Raw genomic sequence first — 11,156 nt, 5'->3', positions numbered from 1 at the left:
AATCCCTCTAACGCCCACTCCGAGCACACGCTCCTGTTCACTGACTCCTGCCTGCCTGACATAGGACCCTCTTATTTATGGCCCTGACACTAACTCCTAACCCCGCCTTCCTTTAAGGCAAAAGCACATCATTGGCGAAAGTTGCTGCACCGGAGGAGAGGTTACCTTCGGGAGCACTGCAGCGCTGCTGGTACCGGCTAGGGGAACGAGTCGTGATCAAACGCCTGCACAAAAACATCTTTGATGAATCTCTAAAGCTGATTTTACGATCTTAGCAGAAGAAAGATTTTGTCATTCTCCGGTAAATCTCCTTCCAGTTTGAATTCCAAACCTCCTCCTGCCACCTTCTCTGCTTTGGTTTGGTCAACAAAGCCACCCTTTTTCCAGCTCTGTTTTCATTTACAGCCCCTGATCTTCCCCTGCACTTGTGTGTGTTTTCTTGAACTGACGTCCCTGTTCGCGGCCTGGACAGAACTTCATTCATGGACAGGCACCGTTTCAATGCTCTGCTTGTGAGCCCTGAACAATTGGTAGTTAACAAGGAATACTGGGTTAAAAATAAAAGCTGCAGTAAAAGGCATTTCTTTTATTATTTCATCACAGATTTAGTTTAAAATAACTAGGAAAAATGTACCAGTGGTGTATGGAACTGGATTAGCTGAAGGTCCTTTCCAACCCAAACCATTCTGTGACTCGATGTTGGAGGCACAGCTCTTTCTCTGCATTCCTTATTAATTTAAGTCCTAATCACTCCAGATCTGTATCTGGGTTTTCTGACTCATGTTATATGAGGGACACAGACATAAATACAAGAGTCTGGAAATCTTTTCCAACTTCAGATCACTTGTTGCTGTAGCAATCTGCATGTGTGGAACACGTATCATACACCCTCTTTTTATGAAGAAGTTGTTTTGCGAGGGAGCAGCACAAGGTTTGATTAGGGAGCATTAAAATACAGCTACAACTTGTCATGCAGGACAGAGCTGCTTAAAGAATTGCATGTTTTGTCACTTTACAAATCCAGTTTAGGAATTGAAAATTCATTGACATAATTTGAATCATTTCAATCCAGACTCATGAAAATTTATTTTGGGAGGCTGGGATCGAGATGTTCACAAAGTAGCCTGTCACCTTTCTACGCATGGGCGCATGTTTCACAGCAGCAGATTGGTTGTGTTTTTGAACAGTGAGAAGTCAGTTTTACAACTGTTAGTGCTCTGAGTCTTCTTTTTATTCCTCTCATTGCCCCCAGAGACATGCTCAGCCTGTCGAAAACAAACACCCAAATACCCAGAATTACTAGAATTGGGTCTCATTTCTTGATTTTAGATCCACATTCAAATCTGTGCTGACCATGTTGTACACAGGGTCCTCATATAGTTCATTTTTATTTTTCCAGTCTGAAGTTTTGGCTTCGAATCATAAGGTTGGACCTAAATCCAGGACTAAATGATTTAGACCTGTTGCCATGTCTGTTCGCACCTAGAGGAAACTTAACCTCTTCCAGGAAGCTTTTCATGTCAGTGAAAAGATGAAAAAGATGTGAGGCTGAACCCTTACACAGGAAGTTCAAGGCACTGAACAAGACCAAACCAAGCAGGTATTTCGATGGCCTCTCTGGTCAGCAGTTGTAGGACTGTTGATTCTCAAGTCTGGCTTAGGGCAGTAGGACTAAGAAGTGATGAACAAATTAAGGGCCATTGTTTGATATCCAGGTGATATCATGTACCTGTTTGTGGTTAACTAAGGCACATTTTGCCTAAGGTTGTCCAGAACAGCACGTCAAACTACTACTCTCTGCACGTCCTAAAGACTTTGCTATCTAGTACAACCAAACTCATTGTACAATCAGATTAAAAATTCTATGCTCGTAACAGGAGTAATTTTGTGACTACTTAAAAATTCACAACTAACTTTCAGAAATAGCTGAGAATTAAATAAATTCAACTGAAATGCCAAAACCAAATTTCATGTGGGAATTGTACAAAGGCCACAAAAACTCATTTTAATTATGATCTTACATAGTATTGCCTGCAGCTACCCTTGAAATAATCCAGTTGGGTTTTTAAGAGTCTTGTAAAGCATTCTGAACATAGGTGGAGTATTTACAGCATGATCACACTTAGAGAAGCCAGTGGCCATAAGAGGTGTTGTCAATAAAGAGTGTCCCTGTAGGGGTGTGTACACCCGGTCAGTGTGGAAGGGGTGGGCTTGGGACATGCTGCACGCAACAGGACTTTTCAGTGGTGGTGTGGCTAGAAAGTTTCTCAACCCCAGCATGAAGCAACTGGTCACAACAACAGCAGAAAGGCAGATTCGTGTCACGGTCAGTCCCAGGGTACCTGGACTTGTTCAAAACCAGCCCTTAAAAAACTGGCTGATCTGCTTCCAAGGCAAGTCCGGCAACTAAGCAGGGTTTTGGTAGGTGTATCTCCCATTTCTTCATGATACAGTGATACAATCTCATCAAAATGTAAAGGGGCAACAGTTTTCAAAACCTCAGCAGAACTCCTGTTTTCTGATAAAGCTTCATTTTGAAAGAGTAAGTTTTGTCATATTACTATCAGAGTTTAGACAAAGACGTATTTGCATCATAGCATTTGAAAGAGATTTGGATAAGCCTGGAAATCTATACTCAGGAACATGCTCTCACAAATGCAAGAAAATGCATTTTTGGTCCATTTCTCAGAGGAGACAGATATTGACAGTTGTAGCTGCTACAACTATCAGTGCAGTGTTGGAGTACCTGTTACTGCTGAACAGTATCAGCAAGCATCTTCGCTTGAAGATGCATTGTCCTATTTTATATTGTATATGGTTAGGAGTTCTCCTTGTATTAGGGAAATAACTTTTAGAGATGTAAATGAAACTCTAAGCTCAGCACCCATTCTGTATTACAGTTAGAGCTTGACCTTGTAAAACTCAAAGATCATTCCCAAAAGACATAGAAATATTCCTTGACTAACTTTCAAGCAGAATAGGCTTGTATTTTAAACAATAGTACAGAAATTATTGCCAAGGTTTTATAAATATAAGCAGACTGAACAAAACCCCAGTCTTTTTATTATTTGTATACATGGACCAGGAGTACAGGGCTTCTTTCACTGTGCTCTATGTTATGATGTCAATTTTTCTTGCCATGATATCATAGCAAAATCTGTCATAACACAAGTGAAGGATGAGGGGTAGCAGGATGAAATAGCACCCACTCCCTGGTTACATCCTGATACAGCCTACGCTTGGTAGTAACAGCAAAGATCATTTATCAAGGGATAGTCACGGATTCCTTCCATTCATTGTTGACACCATAGGAAGAACATGTGGCACTTTCTCATTTCTGTCTAGCTACATAAGTCTGGTGTCCAACAACTGATTTCTAGGAAAATGCAAGAAAATAGAGAGCAATTGGGATAATCTGTATTTGTTGATGTGCACAATATCAAAACAAGGCAGGACACCTGCCTACAGCCAAGTTTACGATCAGCTTCATCTCTTCTCAACAGGAATTCCAGTTTTGTGCAGGACTTTTGGTTCTGGAGGGGCTTTTTGTACTGTGAGCTTTCATGATCCTTGTTAATTTTTACTATGAAGCATTAGCATCTGTCAACAGCATTCTGGTCATGAATTACTGTCACTGTTTCTTTCTGTTCTAACACCCTCAGAGACCTGTAGTAAAGACACTAGGCCTCCTCTGTTGGATGCCATACCACAGAGCCCTGAACCACAGCTCCTCCTGAACTCCAAAGCAGCCTCATATGGACTTCCTGATACTCTCATGTCTTCCCTGGGAGTTACTGGGGGCAAAAGGTGAGGAGCGAGGTGCATCACCCCCACAGCTGACACCAGGGGAGGCAGCAATGCCACATCACCTCTGCTCCATGCTGCTTTCCCACTCTTCCTCCTGGTGTCTGCCCTCTGCTCTCATGGGTCAGCCTTTGGCAGCCGTGTGTCCACAGGACAACCCTGCAGCACCACCTCTGCCTGGCCTGGGCCCCTTCCAGCTCTCAAGCAGTTTGAACCTACTCAGGGTCATTTGGCTGGGCTGCCTGCTCTGTACACGAGCTTCTGGCAACCTACAGAGTATGACCCTTTATCTATAGCAGTCGTACTTTCTCTCCATTGTGGCAAATGAATCTTATTTTAGAATGATAGCAGGCAGGATTCGCCACAGTAATAGTTTATCTGGTGCTTTCTTGATGCTTTGCTAGAGTTCTTTTCAGTTTACCTGGTACGATCACGGTACACATCCTGTACAAAAATCCTGTACAGTCAAGTAGAAAGTTCAGAATCAGGGTAGTATTTCAAACCAAATGAGCTTTCATGGATTTTCATGCCTCCATGTGTCCTACAGCCTGCTTTGAAAGGGAGAGTACTTATAGCTGTCACTTCCAAAATACTACAGTAAAAAACCACCATACAGTTTATAGTCACAGCAATTTGGGTGATTGTTTTTATAAGGTTGCAAAATGCTGCTTGATTTTAGAGGCAGAAGTTTGCTAAAATAGTTGGCAGAATGATAGGAATTGAATGAAACACTGACATGCCAGAATCAAAATAGAATATAATCTAAATAGAATTTGTCTTGGGAAAGACTTAGTTTTCTCCAGAACTTGTATGAGAGATCCATGAGAACTGCTTTTTCTGATTCACTGCCATTATATTTCATCTGTTTCTTCTTAATGACAGTTTCTGGTTTCTTGCTGTACAGGTATTGAAAATAGAAGATTTTTCTCCCATCAGATCGCCTCTGTGTTGAGTTAGATCAAACCAGTTGTGGGGACAGAGGTGTTTTAGGTTTCCTGGTTCAGATTTACTTGATAGTGTCCTTAAACACTAAGATGATGTCAAAACTTGTACCAATGTCAGTGACTACCACGGGAATTGGTGCCTTAGACTCAGCCCTACAAGGTGGTGCTGCTGGCACCTGGAGGCTTGTGCTGTGCCGGGGCTGCTTGGAATACCCAGTGTCGCATCAACTCCCATTCCAGGTGGTGGGAATCGGGGTGGCCCAGCATTTCCTGGCTCTATAGGACACTTATTTAGTTCATAAGCCATTTTAACCCTCTATTTTGAATAAAGAAATCACAGTTGAGGTACATTTGCCTCTTCTTGGTTATCTGGCACACTAATCCAGTTCAAGCATAAGAAGGTTTGTATTAAAATTCATTTAAATTAAAGCTTTGCTCTTTTTATCCATCTGAGCTTTTAGATTTCTTTAATGTCCCCATTTCTAAAAAGATAATACAAGCCTATCAGCTTCTCCTTGGGCTCCCCACTTGCGTAAAGTGGGTGTAAAACGTTCCTCCATACACATAGAATTTTACATCTGCTTTCTTCAGTCAAGGTACAAGACGGTGGTCTCCTCATTGCTCTTGGTGTTTGCTGGGAAGAGCAGCTCCTTCAACGTGGGGCTGCTGTTTTCCTGCAGGGCCACCCCTGCCAGTGCCAGGAGCTGCTGGTGGCTGAGCCCCGACTATCCTGGGACTGTGCTTTGTGAACACCAAACAGACCAGAGCAAGGACATCTTCTGCTGCTTGTTTATTGATTTAGGACTCTTCCTGCCTGTTTCTGGGAAGGCAAAACTGAATAAAAGGCCACCTAAATTATTTCACTTTTAATTTCCTTTCTCCAAAATTAGATTGAGTCTGATGCATATTCCACAAATAAATTACATAGAACTAGAGTGGTTAAATGAACTTTGTCTGAGGATTATTGGAAAGATAAATATTTAAACACTGAACTTGAGGTAAGTCATGTTTATGCAACATCTGGGGTTTTGTTGCTACTTTTTTTTCTTATTTTTTTTTTCCTATTGTGGCTTTTCTACTCGGCTCAACCACGAGGACGTTAAAGCCAGGGTGAACACCACCTTCCAGAAACTGGCCTTTCCCTGTGGTTGCCTGCAGAGGGCTTTGCTTTTTTAGCAGATGATCTTTGCCTCCTTTTACTTTTGCATACAGCTTGAATTATATTTCACATTTTATTTTGGTTGGAAGAATTCAAAGTAAATTCAGAAGAATTCAAATAACTCTTGGGAATAAACCAGCTTCTATTGTGTAATTTGAAGCATTGCTCACAAATCTTAAATTGCAGAACTTATAAACCTTTGAGCACTTCAGTGTATGAAGCTTAAATTTTAAGGATTTCTTTCAAATTAATAGATTTAGAGTGAAGAAATCACAGAATGACACTCAAATAAACCAGACTGAAACTGCAGGAAATTGCTGACATAGGAAACGATTGCTATGAGTTCCATGACACATGGAGGAGTGCAAACAATAATACAGATGGAGACTGGGCTGCATACCTGTACAGCCATTCACTGGTTAACTCCATAACCTTCCCTTCCGATGACAGAAGATGGTAACAGTGCCTGTAGGTATTGTGTATATCAAACTAGAATACTTCTTTCTGCAATAAAAAGCATGATAAGCAGATTAATGAAATCTTTAGGTGGCCAGATGTTAACAATTAATACAATAAATAGGTCCTTATCTCTATAAGCTCATAGTACAAAGAATCTTCAATTTAAGACATTGATGCAGATGAAATGTTAAGCAGCAGTGATAATAGTTGTCCTTCTTGTGACGTCAGTAAGAGAATTGTGACATTAACTGGCTTCTCAGATTTTCATGCTCATCTAATTAGGAAAACCGCTTCTAATTGTAAGTCAGCTTTACTGTTATCAAGTAACTTGCATGCATGAAATTTATACTCAGAAATTAAGCAACTATATTGTCCATAATGGTCAGAATTTAGCAAATGGCATTTCATTTTCAAACTTGAACCTAGGTAAGAGTAAACAGGCTTCATAGCTTGGTCAAATTAAAAAGGAAGTGTTTTTGGTGGTGTGGTGGTTGTGTATAGAGCTCTGTGGGCAGTGCTACCATCCCTGGAGATGTCCTGCAGTGCCAGTGACCAGCGGGTTCCCTGGGCACGTATGAACAGGACGGGGTGAGGTCTGGTCACAGTACCTAACAGGACTGAGTGTCTGTGTTCTGTGATTGACAAGTTGATTTCTCATCAGACAATTCCTTCAAAAATGACTGTGGCAAAACCATGTCACATCCTGCAACTAACTTAGGTTCCGTTCAGGAAAAAAACCCCATGAGGTAGGATTTCTGCCCAAGAGCCTTAGGTTTGGCTGGAGTTTAGTAAGAATAGACTGATGGGGCAGGAATGTATTTGTAAGAAGGGGACGTTAAACCTCGAACCTACACACATCCTAGGGTGAACCTACGCTCACCATACTAATGGTGCTGCCAGCTGCCTCTAGTTACAATGTGTGGTTTGTTTCTTTGTAAAACACAGATGGAGTTTATTTTGCCAGGTTCACTGGAAGGACATGACTCTTGTTAATATGTTCAGGTAACAAGAGGTTTTTCCATGCTGCTGCTGCTACAGGGGAACTGCAAGCACAGTGCATACATTTCAGTTTAAAGGAAATCATAGCAGTGAATTCAGGACTACTTAGTAAGAAGTACTATGGCAGACTACTGATTTTGCTTTTTATTTTTCATTAAAGTGCACTGAAAATACAGGTAGCAGCATAGAGTAAAATAGGGCACTTCTCCATGAGCGCAGCATCAATCAGATGAATGTTCATGAGTTTATTCTGTTCTTTAGCGGCTCAGAGGCCAGTGTTGTAGCATCTATTTCAACACCTTCCTCTCCTGGGTTCAGCTCTAACAGTTATTTTTCTCCTTCTTAGTAGCTGGTCCAGTGCTGTGGTTTTGACTTTAGCCTGAGAACAATGCTGATAACACACCAGTGTTTTAGTTGTTGCTAAGTATTGCTTACTCTGACCAAGGACTTTCTCAGTCTCATGCTCTGCCAGGGAGAAGGCGAAGCCAGGAGGAAGCAGAGACAGGACACCTGACCCAAACTGGCCAAAGGGCTATTCCACACCACAGCACGTCATGCCCAGTATAGAAACTGGGGGGAGTCACCCGGAAGGCCCAGATCGCTGCTCAGGTCGGGCTGGGTATCGGTCGGCGGGTGGTGAGCGGTTGTGTCCTCTCCCCTTATTATTCTTCTTATCATTATTATTGGTAGCAGTAGTGGTTTGTATTATACCTTAGTTACTGGAGAGCTGTTATCTCAGCCCGTGGGAGTTACATTCCTCCGATTCTCCTCCCCATCCCTCTGGGAGTGGTGGGGAAGAATGGGGGGAGTGAGCGAGCGGCTGCGTGGTTCTGAGTTACCGGCTGGGCTTAAACCACGACACTTCCTTTCCACAGAGCAGTTTTTGTGCTGTTCCTTGGTTTGGGTTGTTGGTTGGTTGGTTTGTTTGTTTAAAATGTCACATCCAACTGTGTGTAGTTGGTTCTTCCACACAGCCTACGCAGCGGGGCCATGGTGACCCCGGCACAGCAAGCACCCCAGGCTTGGGAATGCTGGCTGCTGTGTATTGTTATATCCCTATGGATATTTCCGCGCGTTTTGAGTGATGCTCATGAGTACTTTTACAAACACTTACCATTTGGATAACAAATTTAGTCTTCTAGAAGAATAAGGATTCCTTCCTTCTCTCAACAAGAAAAATCCTCTACCAATTTTTGAGGCACAAGGAAGGGAGAAACTGTATGTTTCACCTTTAACTGGTTTTTCTCAGTTTTTGGCTGGCAGGGTATGCTTAGTTTTGAATCTGAAGTATGTCCTGAGTGCAGCCAGGTTGGCTGGTTACTACTGTGCGTCTCTGTGTCAGAGGCCAGGAGCTTTCAAACCTCTTTGTGTTCCTGGAGTCTTCTGGAGCCCATGTTTTCAATGGTTGACTGATGTGTCAAGAGCTGTTCTCACTGTACTTGCTTGCTCTTTTTGAGCACTCATATCACTTGATCAGTATCTTTTTTGACCATTTTAATATGGCAGTTTCAACCAATGATTGTTGCAGTATTTTCTGAAATTGATTGAATTTTCTGCATTTCCCCATGCATTCAGTGTAATTATTACTATGTGGAGTCAGAACAGAAGATAGGTCAGCCCTAAATCTGTTAGGAAAACAACATACATAACATACTGGAAACTTCTTGACATTCCAGAAGAGCAGTAGAGTGTTATTTTGCAGATTTCAGGCATTTAAAATAGGTTCTGACCAGTAACTAATAAATCTTTGAACATAATTCATGTTTGAATCCAATTTGCAAATCATCCTAGCATCATAGAAAAGTTGGATGTAATAAGTTATGAGGACAGAAGAATAAAAATCCAAAGCATTTAAAACCTTAATGGGGGTGATTTGATAACATACTGCTTCCAACACCAGCAGTTTCAAATAGCTTTGTGGTGTCACGCTAGCCAACCCAACAGATGACATGACCTGATCCTGGGACTTGACGACATGAGAAACATGCTGCTGTGATGCACCCTTGTCTTAATTCACATTTATTCAGCAACTTCAGAATATTGGGTCACATTTCTGCCTGGATTCAGTAATTCCATCAGTATAAATCCTGTTTGAGATAGTTCTTTGCCTGTTTGTAAATCTGAATAGTTTCATTGCAGCTATAGTGATTTGCTAGTTGCCTGTCAAGAGTGTGGGAAACAAAAAGAGCAAGTGGGAAATTGGAGAACTAATGTTTGTTGTGAGTCCCTACTGCACTGTCTTTGCTCTGATGAAACTTAACATGAACGAATCTGGTGAAGAATGGGTGGTGAATCTGCCCCAGTGAGGGGTGCGGAGGGGTTGCTCTCTCTATTCTTACCAGAAATGTAAAAGAATTAAAGAATATTACAGTTGCTGCTACAAGTGCTTTGAACGTACAAGTCCTGTGCACTGGTCTCCAGCCTACCTGTGGAGATTATGGACTCCAGAGCTCAAGGTATTTAGAAGCTGTACCAGAGAAGGTCGAGTTTGAGCCTGTTTGTCAACTCCTGTAGTCCCATTGCAAGTACGTGACTGAAAAATCAAATCCACTCATTTCAGAAGAATCGCTCCTGTGAGGACCACAATGAACTTCAAATGCGTTCATCTACAAAACCCTATTAGGCCTGTTACAGAGGCACTGTCAGTGACACTCAGGCAGCACTGCTGAAAGAGTTATTTTCAACTGGACTGCCTTGAAAATAATGAAGTAACTGGTAGGGATGTAAAATAAAGTGATAGTAAAGAGTTCATAAGCAGCATGCAGATACACAAGCAGCTCTGGAATGGAAGATACTAATATACAGTTCTTTGGACAGGGAAAAAAATAGACATGTTATATACTGTTGGATTTCCATTACAGATTTAATCACTTCTAATATTTAATCCCTCATTCTCCTCTGTCCTTGAACCCTCTGCAGTGCAGTTCCCCAGGGCAGGGTTTGAGTGCTGACACTTGGGAAGTGCCCGGTCTGCCAGACGTTTACAGTGTTACTGCTATACTCGTTCAGATCACATCAGTCGTGAGTGAACACCCAGCTTGAAGGTGCCCTGTGGTCACAACCTGGTGATTTGCCTGGTCATTAAGTTGGTAAATTCACACTATAAATATGTGACAGAAACCATTAGGACATTTCATTTTAGTAAAGCAACTGCCATGCTAAATATGTCTCTGAAACGTAGAGATCAACTTCTATTACCCAGGTTTTAAAAGGATTCTGCTTCAAAAGATTTTTTACTACTGCCTTTTATCTGCAAAATATAATCTACTCTTTGCTCTCCTAGGGAACATGTCTTCAAGTTTACAGATCAAAGTAGTACCTACTAGTAGTAGTACTTAGGCCAGTCGTGGAAGTAAGCTGTGCAACTTGTTCTAAGTTAAGGCTCTGTTGAAATGAGACTTCACGTGTTTAAAAGGACAATATAAGAAGTTAAAACCACGGAAATGAAAGTGTCAGCTGAATCCCTCTCTGTAATCTTCAGGAGCTGATGAAACATTTTCATACTTGGTGACGTTATTTTGGTTAATGATCTCAAATACAAGTAATGTATCTCAACTGGTTTGTAGGTATGTTCCTACAACAAGCCAGGACAGTTTTTCCAGTTGCTGCTAATATTTATTACCAATCTGATCCTATTCACATGTAACTATAAAAAATTGTATCACGTGCTTGACATGTATTCTGTTTTCTAACTAGTAATGATTGTTTGTTGTGTTAAGTCCTGTTCATCTTTTTTGTTGTCGTTAATACTCAGATATATTTCATGTCTATGTATGTGCAAGGGGTCATGC

This window comes from Nestor notabilis, unplaced genomic scaffold (genome assembly GCF_000696875.1).
Source record: "Nestor notabilis isolate BGI_N333 unplaced genomic scaffold, ASM69687v1 scaffold29108, whole genome shotgun sequence".
NCBI lineage: Eukaryota > Metazoa > Chordata > Aves > Psittaciformes > Psittacidae > Nestor > Nestor notabilis.
Note: the sequence above shows the minus strand (reverse complement) of the source record.